We start from the raw sequence: 21,068 nt of genomic DNA on the forward strand, positions 1-21,068 counted from the left end.
GTTGTAGTTTTATGACCATGGGGTGGTGGTGGTAGGGAGAACAGAAGGGCTTTACGACTAGCTCCAGAGCTTCCTCAACATGCCCCTTTTCACCTCCCATGCTGCCAGAGCACTGGTGGCAGTGGAGCAGACTTCTGCCTCTGCTGACAGGAAGGAAATTGCAGGGCAGCCGGCCTTCCCCAGGAGCTTAGGATTGCTGTCTTAACTTGCAAATTCTTGGCAGCTCTATGTCAGTAGGGCTGGATGACCAAGGATCTTACTGTGACGTAATTCCTTTAAGAGACAGGAAGCCAGCAAGCCATGCCTAAAAATGGTACTCCAACTCTTTGTCATCCTTCACAGCAATTTCAGTTTGGAAACCACGTATGAGAAACAAAGAAACACCTTGCAATTTTTAAAATAATAAGCAAACAACTTATCCTTCCTTATTAATGTTTTTCAGTTTGTGTTTTGGTTGAGTCTGGAGGCATTTGCTTCCTTCCCTCGCTCCCACGCCCTGCAAATATATATTATTAAAAATAAAGGCAAGTATGAGTCAACTTTGGTCAGACACTCCAAATGCGGACACTGTTAGGTCTTCAAAGAAAACATGAACAAACTGAGTCCATGATAACTCCTCCAAGAAGAGCAATCCATCCACATTATGGATTGCCACGAGGTGGGCTTGTCCTCTATGCTTGCTCCTGCAAAAGCCCTTGCTGGACCCTGAGGTCTCTGACATCTCCTTTGGGGACAAGGTAAGGGGCTCAGGGGTGCAGCGGCAGCTCCGCTTCAGGCACTTTGGAGGAAGCAGATTCTCTGGACTCCTTCCCCTCAGGGTTCATGCCCTGCTCCTCCTTCAAGGAGAGGGCAATATCTGACTGCTGCTGTTGGGTCTCTCGGGGACTTTGGGTGCCATTGCCACCTCCATTGCTTCGGAGTTGGAGCCACTGTGCTACTGTAGTTTTGCTCCTGCCAGCACGGCTGCTTCCAGAGAATGGCCCTGGAGAACTACATGTCTACATTTGGGCAGCTGGGGAGCAGGGTGCTGCAAAGCATAACTCCATCCCCCACACTATTTAGCCAATGGGAGATCCCTTCAGGAGGTTTGGGGCACAGTGACATTGGTATGCTGATGACACACAGTTTTTCTATTAAATCCAATAGGCATAAGCTGAACCAGGGGCTGGATGCAGCGATGGAGAGGATGAAGGTCAGCAGACTGGAGCTGGATTCTGCTTAGACAGAGACACTTTGCGTAAGTGGTTCAGAAGCCTGAGAATTGCGGAGTCTGCCTTTTCTGGGAGATGTTGCACTCCCCCTGAAAGGACAGGTATCCTGCTTCAGGGAGCTCTTGGGACCATATTTGCCCATGGAGGCCCAGGCAGCCTCTGTGGTGAAGCCCTTTGTCTTGTGCATCAGCTGCACCCTTTTCTGGCCGCTGGGACACGTGTTGGGAACCTCACCTCTGGACTCCTGCAGTGGACACTAGGTGGGGCTTCTATTGCAGCCCAAGTGACGAGTGACACTTCTGATCAGGCACATGCCACGCAACTGTGGCAGTTTTAAGGTTCTGCTGCTGACATGCAAAGCCCTAAATAACTCTGGCCCAGTTACATGAAATTCCCTCTTCCCCTCCACTGCCCAGTAAGAGCACTGCATTCAGTTAATGGAAGCCAGTTAGTTTTGCCGCCGCCTGAAGAAGAAGAAGAGGAGTTTGGATTTGATATCCCGCTTTATCACTCCCCGAAGGAGTCTCAAAGCGGCTGACATTCTCCTTTCCCTTCCTCCCCCACAACAAACACTCTGTGAGGTGAGTGGGGCTGAGAGACTTCAGAGAAGTGTGACTGGCCCAAGGTCACCCAGCAGCTGCATGTGGAGGAGCGGGGAAGCGAACCCGGTTCCCCAGATTACAAGACTACCGCTCTTAACCACTACACCACACTGGCTCACACTGAGGCTTCTCAGCTTGTGGTAATGCCAAGATGGGCTTTTCCACTGGTGGCCCCCATGTTGTGGGATGCCCTCAATCATTAGGGTGACCATTCTGGTGGGTCCTGAAAACAGAACTGCTCCAGCAATCATTCCCAAGAACTAAACTTCTGATCTCATTGTTTCAACTGTGCTTTCACTGTTTCAATTGTCGTACTTTTTCACTTGCCTGGGTTGTTGTACATTTTAATTAAGGATGTTTTAATGCCTTGCTGGAATCCTTATAGTGTGTTTTAATTATGTGTGGATCTTATGATTGATTTTATAGTTGTAAAGCACTTAGAAGTCATTCTGGCATGTAAGTGGTATACTGTATAAAAAATAGTAACAATTAATTATATACAGGAGGACAATCCAGGATTGGATGCAAAGTTTTTCCTGTCCCAGGAACCTTTGGGTCTATATATCCAGCCCTGGAAAAAATATTAAGCTAAAAGCTTGAGAACAGGAGACCTAAAACAGCAGCTCACCTAGTGTGGACAAAATAATAACCATAATGTCAGAACACCCATGAAATAAACTAACAGTCATAGATTTCAGTAGCATTGTTATCACCATGACTCAATTTCTCACATCCCATACAGGAGCATCTTCAACATTTCAAAATTCTGTACATATTAAGAATATTGTGAGATGCACTTCTCAGATTCAAAGATGTGAAACTAGTCAAATAATATAGCTGATAGAATGCTCCAACACTGTACTCCAGTGTAGTACATGAAACTTGATCCAAACAGACAGGCCTATTAATTAATTAAAGTATATACCACTTAATGCCAAAATAGGTGCCCAAGTGGTTCACAAAGTATAAAAACCAGCTACACTTATATTAAAATAATAAAAATTCTTCATTAAAATATATAATAAAGCCGTCCCTTTAAAACAATACAGCAATTATTCAGCGCAGAGTTATGGACAATGTCTGCCCCTGCGATTTCTATGGAACTTAAGTGTGCATAGCTGGGCACTGATATGTGGCTGATGGAAGGAAACATCTATTGTAGTTCTCAGACTGCAATGCTCTGCACACACCTCCCCACTGAGACTTCCTTTGGAGCAAATATGCACAGGAATTCTAAGTTAAATGTGCTAAAGGGGGGGGGGTTATAGATGTATCCCAGAAAGATGGCCCTCAAAACTGTGCTTGGGACACTGCGATAGTTAGTTGACCCTCACATATGTGGCAGCTACCAAGAAAGTCAAACTTCTAAATACTTCTATGCTCTATTGACTTGTTTTGTTTGGAGCACTCACCCAAACAGTGAGATATTTTCCTCAATCACTGCCAAAAATGAATGGGTTTTGTTGTTAAACACAGAAGTGGAATGGAATGTTGGTCAGAATATCATTTACTGTAAGGTCTTCTGAACATTCCACTTGGATGGATGCCATGCAGTGCCAGCCGAAGATTGCGAACAAGGAGAGCTTAGTTTTCTATGAATCATCTCTACAAACCTGTGCTGATTTTCTTCCCAGCATCTCTTTCATGTGCACCAGCTGCGTGTAAGATGTAGATGTGATTAATTATTTCTGTATTTATGAGCTGGTTGACTGTTCCTCACTTGGCATCTTAATAAAGTCAACCGTAGCTGTGAGGAATGAGACTAAAAAGGATTCCATATCCCAACTAAATAGAGAAAAATAAATCTGCTCTATCTATTGCCCTGGAGGATTTGATTAAGTAAATTGAACTGCCCCCTCCCCCTCCCCACCAATCACCTTTGACACATCAACAAGGACAGATGTGATTGAGGGTGTCAAAGCACATAACTAATGACAAATGCTACCCAAACCATTTACGGGAAGCAAACAACCATTAGGAATAGCTTTTACTCCTACAGACTGTTCTCAGAAACACTAACATTAACATTATGAATCTGCCAGACATCCATATCCACTCGCTGCTTCCAATCCTTCCAAACTCAACATTTAACAATGTACACTTGGAGCTTCAGCACATGTGGACTTTCCAATTAAATTCAACGGCATGAGGAGATCTGCACATGTAAAGGGGTTTGTGCACAGAGCCACACCTTCTTCCCTGTCAAGCTGGATGTGTGCATCACAGTGTCCCTGTATCCACAAAGGATCACTGAATTCAGACGACGGCATATTCTCAAATACAACTCTAGAACCCCATGGGCTGGAAACTTGTTTTCCAAAAGCAAAGCAAAACCAAACCACAAAACGCAAACTGTGACTATTAGGAATCCAGGAGCTGCCTCAGACATCATGCTGTAGCCTAACTGAAATCCCAGACTTGCCAGTCATGCCAATATAAGCAGATCGTGTGAGAGAAAAAGCATCACTAGGTATAAATGAAGTAGCAAACAGATTCTTAACAATAACAGCAAAGGGCAGGTTGTTATCCAACTCTGAAAGTCCTATCGAGTCCCAGGAGACATGCAGTGGGGATTGGTGGATGTTTCATTGAACTCCAACATGAAACCCCCTAAATATATTGTATTTATGAGTGAAAATGGTTTTAAAGCTGAAGGATGACAATAGCAGCTTTGAGCCCACGTGCTCAGAGAGGTGATAAACCGAAGAAGCAAAATGAGAGGCACTGTTACTGAGAAGCTTGGTTCAGCGGGAATTGTGGATTCCCCACCCTAGACTCCCTGCGTCATCAGGCTTTGCCCTGAGTGATGAGCATCATTGTGGTGGACACAGAACACCCCTCTTGGATGAGTCAGCAAGGATCCCAGCACATGATGGTCACAAGCAGGAAGCTGCACATTCCCCCAATTCAATCCAGTGCCACATCTAATGCAACAAATAGCTGGCTGAATTGTGGGTATCTCCCACTGAGAGTAAATACTCTCATCCAAATTAAATTAAGTGTGTTCTGAGAAGTCCATGTCCATCCCCTTTCAGCAAGGGTTAATTAGGTCTGGAGTATTCATTTTTACATTACAGGAAGCCTTCATGCCTTTTCAGTAAAGCCCATGGTATCTTGCTAAAAATGGATTAAGAAAACACACCTTTATGGATGGGCTTTCACCCTGTGGCATGGCAGTTAATGAACTCAGGAGGTCCCAGGAACACGCCACTGGTATCTATTGATGTGAAATATCACTTAGGTACAAGCCTGGAGCCTTTGTGAAAAAAGCCCCCCTACCCAAACATACAATCAGGGTGAGGCAGTCAGGTCTGGTTTTCTCCACATAAATGGGTGCACAAGGCAGCCCACCTCCTTCTTGAAGTTGCTACACACCGCTCTGGTCCAGTCCTTGCGCACAAGCTGATCCACGCTTCTCCACATTTCAGTCTTTCTGCTGCTTTGCAAGGGCTACACAGACGCTTCTTTCCAAGATGAGCCTCAGGAGCAGGCTCCTTCCTTCTGTGACCTAGGCTTTAGCTAGACTCCCCTTACCTTCTCTCTCCCCTCATTTCCCGGCTTCCAAGCCACATTTATTGTTTTCTTTCGGGACTAGAGAGGAACCCTCTGTGGAGAGAGGTACCAGCCAGTGCCTTTCTATTTCTGAACCAATTTCGTAGGGTTCAGAGAATTCAAAACAAAGTCATACTTGGGTGCAAGGGCTGCATTGCTGGCCCCTCACCACTGCCTGGAGACAGATTCATTTCTACAAAGTGTGAGCAAAATAACATTGGAGAAGGATTCTGTGCGCTTTTGCCCCCTTTGTGATGGAGCCCCCACCTGTTACAGCTAGAAGGCCTAAAACTTGAATCATCACCCTATTTTTGTTTTCCTTACCCAACCGCTGCATCTCACTTTTCCTGTTTTTCTCTGTCTGTTAGTTTCCCAATTTTTCTCTAATCTGGCTCTAGATTGCATTACATTACACATTGGAAATAACACTTTGAAAGTAATATTTCCCCAAAGCAAAGCTGGATCTTTCAGACTTCACCTCATTGTTCACTTTAGGCCACTTTTCCTCTTTAGTCTCTGCCATCTATCTCCACAACAGTAGTTAAGAATGTGGGAGCGCCTGCCTGGGAATGCTCCATTAACCCTTCCCACCACCCCCTGTGTTTCTGGAGTGGCCACAAAGCAGCTTTTGCTGCTCAATGGGCATGCTATCACCCTTCAGCTTTTATTAATTTAGAAATAAATATCACAGTTGCAGCAATGGTGCTGACTCACTGGTGCAAACTCACTAATATTGATCCATGCTAAAGAGAAATATAGTTAGGCGTGCCCATGCAAATATGTACTGGCAGGCTAGGAGACCTGGTAAAAGACAAAAAAAAAACACAACATTAATAGATATGGAAGGATCTAAACTTCATTCCCCATGAGGCATCTCTGAGGGCTTAGAAATAGGAGAATGATTGTCTAATCATTGGGCGGGATTCAACACATGAGTCCCATCAGCAGGAGCCCTGTGCAAGGGCCCCCACTTACTTGTGCAATGGGGCTTCCCCCCTCCTTTCCCTGCAATTGGATTGGGGGGCAGAGCACCCCCAGAACAGTGTGCAGGGAAAGAGGAGGGGTTGCTCCATTTGGAAAGTTAAAACACTTGCCTAGACAGAACGATCACCTGCATGTGATGTTGAATTCCTCCCATTATTTCATAATGGTAGTATTATAAAAGATGAGAACACTGGGAAACACTGGCCTGCAAGTGCTCCAGTTGGAGAACAGCCTTTACCAAAGGTGTCATGGACTTTGAAGACACTCGAACTCAGGATGCAAGGGAGAAACATGCTAAGAGAAAGGCACGCTTGGCAAATCCACACCGTGATCAACTCCCGCCCGGAAACCAATGTCCCCACTGTGGAAAGACATGTGGGTCCAGAATTGGCCTCCACAGTCACTTACGGATTCACTGTTAAAACCGTGTTTATGGAAGACAATCTTAATCTTACTCAGCTACGAGTGATCGCCGAAGAAGAAGAAGAAGAAGATTATAAAAGATGAACTGGTAGCTTCAGAAGCAGCTAACAAATCAAGGAGAAAACTAAGGCATCTCATTATGTGGCCAGACAACTATTATAGGCAGAAGCATTTTTTTTTTTTAAGTGTTCTCAAACAGCATCATAAAGTGGTCGCCTGGGGATACCTCAGAACATTTCTGCTATCCAAGTCCTCTCTTCTGCTGACCTAACCAAGGCAAAGTATTGAGAGGCATATTGTGGAGCCGTATCCACACTTGGGCCCAACCTGGGAGTCAAACAGATGAAGCAAAAAATAGTGACAGCTTGCACGGATCTGGAACGCCATTTGTATTACTGAGAGAGCTTTCACAGGGCAGGCCACTCAGACAAGCTGCAATGGAGATCCAATACCCTGTTTCAGCACAACATGTTCAGAAACCAGATTCTGAGCATTTCATTTGTCACCACTAGGACCATTTAGGTGATCTTAACAGCACTTACAAAGCACTCCACCCACCTACAAAATGATCCTCTCTATATGTGCCTACTCAGAAGTAAGTCCACTGAGTCAAGTCTGGATAACTTCCAGCTCAGTAGGTGCAGGATTGCAGCCACTTTCCACTAACTTCTGCATGGGGGGGGGGGGGGAATAGCCATCAGTGTATTTTAAGCTCTTCTTCCCTGAGAGTCAATAATCAAAATGCCTCCCAAATACCATTTATTTTAATTTCAATTTATTTAAGACATTTATATACCACATTTCTTAACAGTATACATAAAAACATTCCACAGAAAATGGAACAATAAAACAACAGAAAATATCATAAAACCAAACACTACCTTAGTCATATGCCCAAAGTCCAGAAGAAAGGTCCCTGTCTAATCTCATCTGGGAGGGAGTTCTACTGAATGAACAGAAGGCAGCACATGGTTTCTGGTCACTTTCAAAGGAAAATAACAAGGACTGGGCACACAATGCCCTTAGGCAGATGTCCTTTGAATTCTGGGCACTCAACTTTCTATGGACAACTCCAAGACTAAATTTTGCTAGACAGAATGCGACAAGCCCTCTGCTAGAATAAGTAATCCCGCATTATGCTGTGTTCGAGGGAAGAGTAATATTATGTCCCTGATGATCTGAATCCAAGAATGAAGCACAATATTATTTTAAAGAAAGAATGGCAGACGTTTCTCGTAATGAAAGACGTCTGTGTCAGATTTACCCTGACTCCTGCTTATGCAGATAGGTGAAATAACACATACCTTGGGTGGGGGGCAGTGGAGAGAACCAGGGCGAGCAATGGGCTGGAAATCGTCAAGGGCTCAGGGCAGTGGCATTCGCTCTGTAGGAATGTACATGGGCAACAGAAAGACTCTAAATAACCCACATGTATTAACCAAACTCCACCGCCAGGAAAATACTATGATCCAAGTTCCGCCTCTGTTGTGCTTATAAAATGGATCTTCACAGCTGCTTTCGTAGACAGCAGCTAACAGAAAACGGATGTGAGCTGTGGGGATTTTCTGTACTCTTCTTTATGACTAGCAGGATTCTCTGAAACACAAAGCAAACAAACTACCCTTCTCTTCCTAAGTCCTCATTGACCTGCTAGCAACTGTGGGATGGTAGTTAAAAAAGATAAGCAGAGTACAGTGGTACCTCAAGTTAAGTACTTAATTCGTTCCGGAGGTCTGTTCTTAACCTGAAACTGTTCTTAATCTGAAGCACCACTTTAGTTAATTGGGCCTCCTACTGCTGCTGCTGCGCCGCTGGAGCACGATTTCTGTTCTCATCCTGAAGCAAAGTTCTTAACCCGAGGTACTATTTCTGGATTAGCGGAGTCTGTAACCTGAAGCGTATGTAACCTGAAGCATATGTAACCCGAGGTACCACTGTACAGCGGGAAGTGGTTGTATTTCCCACACAGGAATGTTATTGGACAATAACTCTCTTCATCCCTGACCATTGGGCAGGCTGGCCATGCTTGGAGTCAAACATCTGGAGGGCCACAGCTTTCCCCATCCTTCCCTACAGAACAGACTGAGTTAGTGGATGGACACTGCTAGGCACTGATTTTTCCCAAAACAGCAGCGCATTCCAGGCCCCTGCAAGTTCACTGGACTCATGGTGGGCTAAGTGCACACGGCATGAAAATGCCATGCCTCCGAGGACCACTATTCCCTAATGCCAAAGGAAACACATTGCCTTCCTTTCCCTGCCCTTTGGATTTCTCCTCCCTCTTCTTCACAAAATAACCCTTTTCCTCACCACCTAAAGACTTCAGAGTCCCATCAGAGCAACAGATTACTGAGGGCAGGGAAACCATAATGGAAAAGCCCGACCTCAGCTCACAGTACAAAGGATATATATACAAAAAGAATGGGTTTATACAAATCCCATGGAAAGAACTGTATTCATTGTGCTACATGGGGTTATTATTGAGGGACTGGTAGTGGTTAAATACCAAGTACAGTGGTGCCTTGGTTTTCGAACGTAATCTGTTCTGGAAGACTGTCTTCCAAAACGTTCGAAAACCGAAGCATTTACTTCCAGGAAACTCAATACAGAAGCCACATGGCACGCTTGACTTCTGAAAAGCGTTCAAAAACCAAAGCAGTTACTTCCAGGTTTTGGGTGTTCGAAAACCAAAACGTTAGACTTCCAAGACGGTCGAAAACCAAGGTACCACGGTATTAGTAACTGGCAGTCTCATATGTCTGTTGCCCTCTGCAAATCCGTGAAAACAACTATTACGACAGACTCTGAAGGTCCAAAAAAATATGCCTAGATACTCTAGTAGTGCCATGTGGAAATGCAGTATACAGAAATATTTCTGCAAATATGAAATAAGCCATTATTAATAAGGACATCTTCATTCTACGGAAATGGTAGGTGGAGAGAATAACATTGCTGAGGTCAGAAACCAGGGTAGGTGGGTGGCTGCCTGGTGTTAGTGACCATTTACCGTATTTTTTGCACCATAACACTCACTTTTCCCCTCTTAGAAAGTAAGGGGAAATGTCTGTGCGTGTTATGGAGCGAATGCCTATGGGTGGCATGGGGGGGGGGTCTGCTGCAGTTGTGAGCAGAGGATCCATGGTTCCCCTTCCTTCCCTCCTCCGTGGCTCGCTTTGAAACAGCAAAGCGGGAGAGGAGCCGCTTACACAAGTGTAAGCGACTCCTGTCTGGTTGGCTGCTTTAAACCGTGCTCTCTGTCCCTCTCTCCTCCCCACTCAGCTCGCTAAATAGCAGCAAAACTTTTCAGCTCTCTAAGCCGGGGAGGAGGGAGAGAAGCAGAGCCTGCTTGTTTTAAAGGAGCAAAGCGGGAGAGGAGAGAAGCCTTCTCCCCTTATACCCCTCTTCTCCATTATTAGCAGCATCCTTCTCCACCCACCCCACGCATGCTCCTTGTCCCTTGAGTGCTTTTCCTTCCCTCCCCACTTAAAATGTGGTTACAAAGCACGGATTCACATGGATCCTCAGGATTTTTGCATTGGGCTATCCCAAACTCACCGTCAGATCACATGTCTGTGGCCATTGCATGAACCACAAAAATCATACATCCACTGTTTCGTTTAGAATATTTTTTTTCTTGTTTTCCTCCTCTAAAAATTACGTAAAAAAATTCCTTCCTGTAGCACCTTAAAGACCAACTAAGTTAGTTCTTGGTATAAGCTTTCGTGTGCATGCACACTTCTAGTGTGCATGCACACGAAAGCTTATACCAAGAACTAACTTAGTTGGTCTTTAAGGTGCTTTCAGTGTATCTGAAGAAGTGTGCATGCACACGAAAGCTTATACCAAGAACTAACTTAGTTGGTCTTTAAGGTGCTACAGGAAGGAATTTTTTTATTTGGACTATGGCAGACCAACACGGCTACCCATCTGTAACTAAAAATTACGTGCGTGTTATGGCCAGGTGCGTGTTATAGAGCGAAAAATACGGTATATATTTAACAATGGTGGTTTTCATGTGAAGTGGGAGAAGGATAATTTCAAAAGACAAATGTATTAGCAATATGAGTTTTGAGATATGATGTAGTAGAGCAGTATCTGTAACAGATTCACAGAGATGACCAGTACCAAAAAAAAAATTATTTAGAAAAATACGATTACATGGGTCAGGGGCAAAAAGCAGGTGCTACCATATTTACTTCCTGGGAAGTTCACTCTTTGCTCCTTGAGAAGAAAGGAAAGCCATGAGAAAGCACAAACAGACAGGATGCAGCAGCCCAGTGACCAATCTGTACCTGCCTGAATTTCTAGGGAGGTGGTGAATCCTACATCCACACCGGTGTCAGGAGGTAAAAGTGCATCTGTTTTCATTAGAGTCCTGTGAAACTCCTGCTGCTGACACCTCTTTTAGATACAATGTTGGATAGATTCTGGCAACACATTGCTTTCCTCTAGCTTATACAAGAAAGCTTATCTAGATGCCTTCATGAATGTAGAAGTCTGCCAAACTGTTCCTGCCATATTCTCTGAAGATTTAAGAGCAGAGTTTTCTATTTCATTCTACTGAACTTGCTCAGGTATTTGGCCATCACAGCCAACCTTTGCTTCTCGTTGTGACAAGTGCCCAGGTATTTGGCTTCCCTTCCAAACCGTTTCTGGTATAACAGTGGTTTCTAGGATGAGAAATGGAGGCAGTTAACAGGATTATTAATAGTGCCCACAGAGTAGCAGAAAATCCAATAAAATAAAACAACTTGCATTCACCTTCTTGCACATATCAGCTTGGTAAGCAAGGTGTCAGTTGCTCTGAGAGTTCAGCTTCTGCAGAGGGAAAATGGGTCCTATGTGGAAACAGAAATGGGGAGCGGAAGACAGGGAGCAAGTTAACAATGGTCCTGAATTTTGCCAGGAAACACTGTTGACCAAGAGCTCAAGATAGAGCACGGATGGGGAACCGTGTGGCTCTCCAGATGGTCTTGGACTCCAGCTCTTGCCAGACCCAAGCAACATGGCCGATGGTCAGAGATGCTGGGTACTGGAGCTCAGCGACACCTGGAAAGCTCCATGTTGTCTTAGCCCTGCTCTGGAAGAAAATAAAAAACAGAGCTACAGAGCTCTACTTCTATGGATGGAAACCAAACACATCCAGACCCTGGAGTATAATGTTCACTAGGGGCAGAGCAAGAATTAGCCATACTGTACTCACAAACTTGAGTACAGTACAGCGATGGAACACTGCTGTTCCTAAAACTTACAGAGGTTATGCCAGTGGCCTGAGGTAAATTACTGCCGAAGAAGGTCAGTTGTTTGTCTTGTATGTACTTTACTATCCTGCACTTGGCTGGCTGGCCTTGAATCTGCCTACTTGGCAACAGTTTCAGTAGATCAGCTGGAGGGAGGCCTGTAAATTAAAGTGAAGTCCAGACACAGAATGGCTGGTCTGGCAAATGCTGTGATGCGTCCACGTGGTAGGAGTATACTACGCAACATTCATTTTATTACAGTAGTGTACTCTAAGGGCAGAGAGATAAGGCCAGAAAAGGGGGTTAAAACCAAATCCTCCTGACAGCTGATACTCCTTGCTTCCATACCTTGGCCATTTAAAAAGTGCACTGCGCATAAAGTAGTGCTTTAAACTTAGTATGCTGCCAAACAGGCCGTTTTACTTACAAAAAAGTCCAAGAGGTAAATATAGAAGTTACAATCAAACACTGATAGCTATATCCCCCACGAGACCTGAAACAAAATGCTGCCCTGCTTCCTCTCCCTTTAAGGGGGGAGCTGCGCTTCTCAGGCTGCCAGCAACCAGCCTTGCCCTCGATGGGGCTCCAGCCGGCCGGCTCAGTCCCTTTCCCTCTCTTAGTCCATTTCTCTTTTCAAACTGACACTCAATATTTTATGGCTCCTGGAGGCGACTAAGTCCTCATTGGGCTCTCTTTTTTAAGGGGTGGGGAGGAGGTAGGGAGGAAGGCTGGTCCCTTTTGTGGTTTAAAAAAGGTATTGCCTTGTGAATACTGTGAGGTTCACTAGAGAATGCTGGCATCTCCCACTTGTTTCTCAGTGGCCTTGCTTTGGCTCAAGTCTTTGCTGCTGGTCTTCAACTACCTGAGAAAGAGTGCCAACCACATTTTAAAAATTGTGTTTGGGTGTTTATAATATTTGTTGTTGTTGTTGTTTAGTCATTTAGTCATGTCCGCCTCTTCGTGACCCCATAGACCAGAGCACGCCAGGCACGCCTGTCTTCCACTGCCTCCCACAGTTTGGTCAGACTCATGTTTGTGGCTTCGAGAACACTGTCCCACCATCTCGTCCTCTGTTGTCCCCTTCTCCTTGTGCCCTCCATCTTTCCCAGCATCAGGGTCTTTTCCAGGGAGTCTTCTCTTCTCATGAGGTGGCCAAAGTATTGGAGCCTCAGCTTCAGGATCTGTCCTTCCAGTGAGCACTCAGGGCTGATTTCCTTAAGAATGAATCAGTTTGATCTTCTTGCAGTCCATGGGACTCTCAAGAGTCTCCTTCAGCATATAATATTTAACCAGCAGTAAAATTAAGAATTAAAATATTCCCCCAGAATGCTAATAACTTTCTGAACTAAAAGAGGGTTGGGCATCTGCAGCTATCACTGGAGAAGAAATTCTATGGAAGTGTAGGAGCTTCTGAAAAGGCCTGGCTCCCACTACCAGCTCTCTCAAATGAAATTGGGGAAGCCGCTCCCCAGCCCATCTTAATTGATAGGAATGATAGCCGGTGACACTGCGTAGCCACATAGGTTTGGCAGCATAGGGAACAAGCCACTGCCCACCTAAATCCCAAATCCACACCCAAATCCAGAGACCCTAATCTGAATCCCAACCCTGGCTCACTGGTCAGATCCATAGAGAGTACATGCCCACATTCTGAACATGCTCTCCTCCCTCCTTCGTGGAGTTCCCTCTTCAGAGGTGGCCCAGGGCCATGGGCATAGCCAGGGGGGGCATGGGGGCAGCTGCCCCCTAAATAAATAAAATTCAATAAAAATACATAACAAACTGAGGTTCTGCGCCCCTAATAAAAGGCCTGCCCCTCCAACAAATATCCTGGCTACACCCATGCCCCTTAAGACCCAGGAGCTTCTTTCAAGCTCAAAAAAGAGAGGTGGGGGTGCATTTCCCTTTGAAATGTGCATCCCTCACACATATATACCCCTTTTGGGACTTGGGGGAATCTAAAGAGCAGTTTCAGGGATAAGGAGGGCGCCTGCCACTTGGGAGGGGTGAAGGAAGGCAAGTGTACGCTTCTCTATATCCTTGTCCCCAGCTGCAGCCTTAATGTTACGAGTCATTAGGATACGGATTGAAAAGGAAATGAAAACAAAACAAAACATGCATCATAAAGCTTTTACAGATATCTAAGGTGCAATCACATTTGGGATACAGGTTACATTTCTAATTTGCACCACAAAAAGGGGTTAAAGCATTTGGAGCTCTTTTATAAAAAAGATGAATTGGAGCATGCATGGTAGACAATTTTTTAAAAGTGACTAGTTTGAAGAAGATAGAGAACTTTCTCTCCCTTTCATAATACTAGAAACACAGGCTCACCCCAAAATTAATGATTTACTGTGAATGTGCAAATTGCTGCTCCCTGCCAATGGGCAGCAACAAACCACAACCCTTGATTTAACATTACAGATGCACCATGGATTGTGGTTTGTTTTGCTCATACAAACCACAATTGGTAAGTCAACGACACACCTTGACTTTGCAAAGTGGCTTGTTTGGAGCAAAAAAAATCACAACCCCCAGTTGGAATATCAAACTAAATCCTGTATCACTGTTTGTTGCTCCCACTCACTAGCAAGGAGTAGTGAAGTGGGAGCAATCTGTGCATTCAAGGTAACTATTTACTATGGCTTACCATGATGTATCACTGATTGGCAATAGGTTCAGGGCAGGAAAGAAAAGAAAAGAAGTATTTCATGCAACACAACCAACTTATAGAACTCAGCATATAACATGCTACAGCTATTATCTGTGATAGCTAAATGGAACCTCAGTGCTTCGGCAAACAGCAGTGGGTGGGTGTCCTTTGCAACCTTAGGGTGGGCTCCTCAGGGGCCTCTGGATGCCCACAGTTGCAAACAGAACACCTGATCCTGCAGATGATTTATTGTGCTTCCATTTACTGTTGCGCGTCAGCCTGAGGCAGCTTTTAAACAGATAAAGTGAAAACTAAGAAAGGAAAAACGGAGCTCTTAGAAAGGTTGCATTCACCCCATAAATAAAAGGGGTATAGGAAGAATTAATGAATGTACCCACAATCCCCAAACTCAAAAATCCAGTTACCACAAACAATACAAAGAAAACACTCTGAAATACCTTGCATTCCTCTTTGTCTCCCAAGGCCTCTGGAATGTGCGGCATTCCTGCTTTCTTCCGAGAGTGCTTAGGGTCTTCTGCGCTCTTGCGCTGTCCAAGCACCCGCCCACCAGCTTGCATCAGCACTAGGCTATGCAGTTCTTGTCAATCTTAGCCAGAGATGTATCCAAATTGCCCAGAAATGACTGAAGTCTCAATGGATGGGTGAGCAGTATAGGAATGTGTCCAGATCAGGATTTCTTCCTTGTTCCAGAATGCTGCTGTTATCCCCCAATGTTTGGCACTGGCCATGCTACTCCTTCATTCTTCTTCTGGCATGGATTATCCCAAGGAAATGATTCCTGGCTGGGCAACAGAGTCTGAACACCCAGTTCCAAAGACTCAAGATTAAGAATTCCACTCTCACTGAATCCTGAGGTTTACAAGCATCTGGATACTTCATGGCCAGCTGGCAGCAGATCTGCAAAGCATCATTTCCCTTCATATATGTGATAAATAGTCAGCTTGTTAGGAAGCCACAAAGATACTGATGCTGGTGAGAAGAAAATGCATTTAGATCCACAGTATGTGCATTTCTAGAGGCATGGTATCTGCTTGCTAGGAAAACATGGCCCACAAAGGAGAGTGATTAGACCAGAGAAGCCACTGAGGTACAAAACAGTAGCTTCACAGACTTTAGCACCAATATCTCAACTTTAGCAAAATTGTTTTTCTTTCTTGGAAGAAACAAAGGTAATTTGAACAGTGCAGGACAGCCAAGCAGCAAAAAGGGGGGACAAGGTCTCTGGATTACTCAAGCGTGGATACAGCATTTGGGTTAGGTATCTACCTGTCCCTGTGAGACATTTCTGTTGCTGCACAGCTGCATTTTGTAATCTATACAAGGAATCAGGAGTCTCCTGTATTAAAAACCACAAATTTCAGATGGCAAGATGTTTCCATTTTTTAGAAAATTGATATACTTAATATGCTTGCTGTTTTCAAAAGCTTCAAACTTGCTTCTTTCTTTGTTTTTACTAATTTACAGAATTGAGAAAGCTGTAACCATTTTTCTTTCCTTTTTGTATGGTTAAGAAAGAGAACCATAACCCACTGACTTTGCAAGATGCAATAAATATGCTGCAGATTGCTGTTCTGGCTCAGAAAGGGCAGGGTGACATTGGCTGAGCCCAAACATTCCTAGGCATTAACAGTTTACATATTATAGGAGCCAGTCTACATATTATATGAGTCAAATATTTTGAAATATTAGGGAATGGGCTCTTTGCAAGCAATTGGAAAATGGAAGGTCCAGATATTAGAATCTTAATTTGATTTCCAAAGCCATTGCAATCTTGGGATGGCAGTTCAGTTCAGCAAATACTTGCCTTCTTCCATATGTTCTGGTCATCATCTCCAGATCCCTTGACCCCATGAAATACGACTGATGTTAACCGGTGGCAGGGCTTTTTCCGATGCCCAGCCTGTGGAACACTTTGCCAACTGAGATATGTCAGGTCCCTTATTGTTTTAGTCAGCCAGCAAGAACATACTATTTAACACCTGCCAAACTAGTGAAAATGTTGAAAAAAGAAAAAGGTAAATGCAATGAAGTAGAGGGACCCTTTCCCCACATGTGGTGGTCCTGTAAAGTAATCAGGGAATTCTGGGAAGTAATTTACAATACATTAAAAAAGATATTCAAAAAAAATTCCCCCCAAAGCCTGAGGCATTCCTTTTGGGAATGGTAACAACAGAAGTCCCTAAAAATCAAAACAAAACAACAAAAAAAATATTATATGCCACCACTGCTGCTAGAATCTTATTGGTACAAAGGTGGGAACAAATACAGTACCCACCAAGGAAGAGTGGCAGTTTAAAATGTTTGAATATGCTGAATTGGCAAGCATAATGAACAGGGTAAGAGAAAAAGATGATAAAGAATATAAGGATGATTGGAAGATGTTTATTGAATATTTTAAGAACCAGTATAAACAAGTAAATACCACCTAGCAGGTCTTGAGTAAATCCATCAGAATAGGAGTTAATAGAATTTAATAAAAGAAGATATTCGAAGATTAAAAATTTTGAATACGCAATGGGGGGGGGGAGAGGAGAAACCAGGAAAAGGGTGGAAGGGGAGTCACCAGGTATTTAGTCGTATGTCGAGATTGGTATGAAAGCTGTACAACTGGGGGGTGGAGGGAAGGGGAGGTGGGATGTGTGCCTTTTGTTTCTCTCTCTCTCTCTCTCTCTCTCTCTCTCTCTCTCTCTCTCTCTGTGTGTGTGTGTGTGTGTGTGTGTATAAGCTTTTAGATGGTTACAGTTAACACTGCTTTAATTTGATGGCTATTTTAGAAATTATTATTGTGGTTAGTTCATGATGTTAATAGTTTGGTTTCAGGACTGTGTCAAGGAACAGGAACTGCAAGATATGCTTTAAAAGTTGTGTAATGCTTTGATTTGTTAGCTGCATTGAGTTTCTTTTGGTGTTTTTAAATTTGGTGTTTTTGAAAGTTAAAATATAGAGAGGGGTGTTTGTGTGTGTGTATATTATCTATATAGATATAAATAAACAAATAATGTGAATATTATACAGTGCTATGGAAAAGTAATGTACTTCATTTTCTAGAAAGCACAAACAAACACAGAACATGCTCTTTTCTGCAAAGGGACAACATGGAGCAATAAATCATTAATGCTGGCATTTTCAGAATGTCCATTTGTGGCAATTATAGTTACCAATTTTGGTGTGAAAGAATGAAAGCTTATGAGTAACTCTGACTCTTATTGCTCACTGCGTTCCTCTTCAATATGCATTTTACCCCCCTTAGGATACAATATGTGTGTTTTATACTTGAGATGAAGAAGAAATGAACATTAGAAAACAAAGTTTGTGAGTAATAGAAACTGATCTTGCCATTTAATCAGGCATTATCAATATGGTATTAGAGTCAAATATAATGCATTTCACTATTCACACAGTATTTTCACTAGCATAAGAGTTTTAAAAATAAAAGGATTCTTGCAAAGAGAAATCCTTACTGTCGCGCCAGTCACCTCAAGTAGGCATTGTGTTCACAAGAGCATATCCTCGATCCATCCATTCACACACTGCATTTCTCCCTGTGAGTGAATAATAGGGGAAGGTTGGGACTTCTGATGTGGAAGACACAACTTATTGTGAGAACTTTCTCTCAAACACAGGATAGATGTTGAAACCACATGTAACTTCCATCTTATCCATGATAACTGCAGCACTTTGAATTTAATTACCATCATGGATTTAGACCCAAAGTTCTATTAAAACGATACCAATGTTTGTTTGTTTTTAGTGTGTATGCTAGAAACGAGAAACTTACATGGAGACCTCAAATGGCACGCATATAATCAACATCCAGAGAGGCAGCTGTGAGGCTTTCTAGATGCTGCTGGACTGCAACATCCCTGAGCACTGCCAGGCTGCCTGAGGCTGATGAGAGCTGCAATGGGGATTGAGTGGCAATGACATCAAAGAGTACCACCAGTAATAATTCAATTATAATTTAAATGATTTAAGGAATTGCCAAGGTAGTTGTATAAGTTTAAATACCAGTAGAAGGATAGGAAACCATTATCTATATTGAGATCCAAATGACACGTATTGAACTTCTCAATTACTTGTTATTCCACAGTTTTACCATGGAGTCTTGCTCTGAAGTTCATATCCATTGCTAACTTTGCGATTTGGGGCTTTCTTTGTTCCTTTGTTATGTCACATGCAGCCCTCAAAGCAAGATGTACTTCTGACCCCAGAAGGGAGAAAGAGCCTGTTTGGGAGACAGCTGTGATTATCATGGTTTACAGACCCATATATGCTTTTTTAAAAACTCTTTCACCTTAACTCACACACTATGACCTTCCACAACTTTCAGAGAGATTTTCAGCGTGGTTAGGGTTACACTGATGCAGATCCCCCACAGCAGGGTTAGAAACTCCTAAAGGCGCCTTAAACCAAGGTTACAGTCCCCAAACAGAATGTCTAGTTGTCATTTGGGGGCAATATGGCTCTCAAGTCTTATTCTTCAAACGATGGGCTGACTGTGATTGATTCTCAGTTAAATATCTGGCCAGTTCAGATGACAGACTGAGCTCAGTTAAGAGCTTTGAGAACTCAAAGAGGAAAAGTCACATTCCACATGTATATATTGGCCTATTCCGATATTTTTTCTTAATGGCAACTGCTCCTGTTCAGACTGCACAGAAAAAGCATTTTGGCTCCAGAAATTCATTCTGAATGTGCAGATAAAATATAACTGATAGAATTCTACAGGATGGAGTATTAATGTGAGAGAACAGTCCAGATGCAATGATTCCCAGCCACTTGCTGCCAGGTGGTGGAGATGTCAGTTGCCATCCTGGCACCCTGGAATCTTTCCTTGATCCCAGGTGGTTGAAAGCCAGGTGCAAAATGTCCACAGTGTCCACAAGGACCATGCAAGTGCCTCCAGGCCCCCCTCCCACTTGGACATGGAGCAGATACACCCTAAATTTGAGGAAGCCCCTTCAACTAGAATAGTATGCCCTGTGCTCTGGTAAGTTGCTCAGTACAGCTGCCCTCATAAGCTATGGCACAGACTGCTATGACACTTGTAGTTTTACACTGTATAATGAATAAAAACTCACTGAAAAAACATTTTACTTGAAAGGGGGATTGAGCAGGATTCTGACACCGTTCTTCAGAATAAAATGTGAGCGCATGCATTAAAAATGTAAGACAATGGAGCAGGCAAGGGTTTACCTGCGCCTTCTTTACACAGTGGCTGTGAAAGGCTGCGTGGGAAATTGGACTCGGTGGCCCAGAAAGCAAGTTCCAGTGAAGAAAAGGGCCTATTTAAGTATACATTAAAAGTTGTACGTAATAAAAGCAGAAATGTGCTTTTTTTAAAAAAGAGATCCCCAATGTCCAATGGGAGCCAGCCCATGGAGTGGGGGCAGGCAGGTACCATTGAGGAAATGCCACCATATAGCTACGGAACACACAGTATATGCCATGGGCCTCGCGGGGTTTTAATCAGGCAAGCAAGCTTTACACTCAAATGTAGAGTCCAAGTGTCTTGTTTGCTAAGGACACAGACTTAAACCTTTAAACAAGGCTCCTTTGATTTTCTCATTAATACAATGGTATTGTCTCTCCCCCCCCCCCACTATAAATAAAAATAATTCAACTTTACACTAGAAAATGTGGGGGATTTACTAGCAAAAGGAATAACTTTGTATGGGGTGGGGATATTTAACCACTACAAGCTATTACTAGCTGTAAATAACTCAGTGATACAAATGAATTTCAAAGAGCAAAACAGAGCATGGCGTTTATTATTTCTCACCCAGAACACTTTTCCAGCTAGTAAAAGGCAGAGAACAAAATCCTTGGTGGGAAGTAGAACATAAGTTTGAATGTATGTATGTACATAAGTGTATGTACATAAATGGATGTACATAAGTGCATGTATGTACACACCTAGCAGGTCAATTAATAACGCAAGTAATTTGCATTCCTAACTTGCAGACCATTGAGCAGATGTCATTATTGGTAGAATATAAACCAGTGGCAGGTAGGGATTGGGGAGAATTTCAATCCAGTACACATTTCAAACCAAATCTATTAAATCCATACTTTGCAAAATAATATGATAACTGAAACATTTTAATTGCCAAAAGCACACAAATCCAGTCCAGTCCAACTCTGATGTTACTGGTTCAGCATGGGCACCAAAAGCTAGTGGAACAGCCTCGGGTGATGGACTTCTGTACATTCACAAATTAACTGGAACTCCTGCTCTACTAAGGAAACTGGCTGGTGTTGCTCTTACTCTTTCCTTTCCTATGTTCTGTGTTTTAACTACAGGAATCACTGCTGAGTGACACACGACCCGCCTTTTCCTGTTCATCTTCCGCTCTGAACTGCATACGATGCCAGTTCTGGG

At 43.4% G+C, this 21,068-nt stretch overlaps 2 protein-coding genes and 1 long non-coding RNA gene across 5 annotated transcripts in view; 1 reads left to right on the forward strand and 2 right to left on the reverse strand.

The window, feature by feature from the left end:
* The window catches only part of SMC5 (structural maintenance of chromosomes 5), a 73,203-nt gene extending 69,577 nt beyond the window's left edge, over positions 1-3,626 (forward strand). Inside the window, exon 25 of the mRNA XM_081213577.1 lies at positions 1,147-3,626. The gene's annotated coding sequence lies outside the window, so the exon portion shown is untranslated. The remainder of the gene's footprint in view (positions 1-1,146) is intronic.
* KLF9 (KLF transcription factor 9) overlaps positions 1-21,068 on the reverse strand; it is a 29,674-nt gene that overhangs the window by 5,644 nt on the left and 2,962 nt on the right. The window lies entirely within an intron of this gene.
* On the reverse strand, positions 10,895-21,060 carry LOC308597825. 3 transcript variants are annotated; one of them, XR_014013158.1, is made up of 5 exons: positions 18,763-21,060; positions 18,148-18,228; positions 15,124-16,673; positions 11,534-11,610; positions 10,895-11,442 (listed from the first exon to the last, which is right to left on the reverse strand). It is a non-coding gene; the product is annotated as an uncharacterized lncRNA (long non-coding RNA). The 3 variants fall into 3 exon arrangements; XR_014013159.1 differs by having other exon boundaries at positions 18,695-21,060; XR_014013160.1 differs by lacking the exons at positions 18,148-18,228; positions 18,763-21,060 and having other exon boundaries at positions 15,124-18,141.

This window comes from Podarcis bocagei (genome assembly GCF_964188305.1).
Source record: "Podarcis bocagei genome assembly, chromosome: 11".
Lineage (NCBI taxonomy): Eukaryota > Metazoa > Chordata > Lepidosauria > Squamata > Lacertidae > Podarcis > Podarcis bocagei.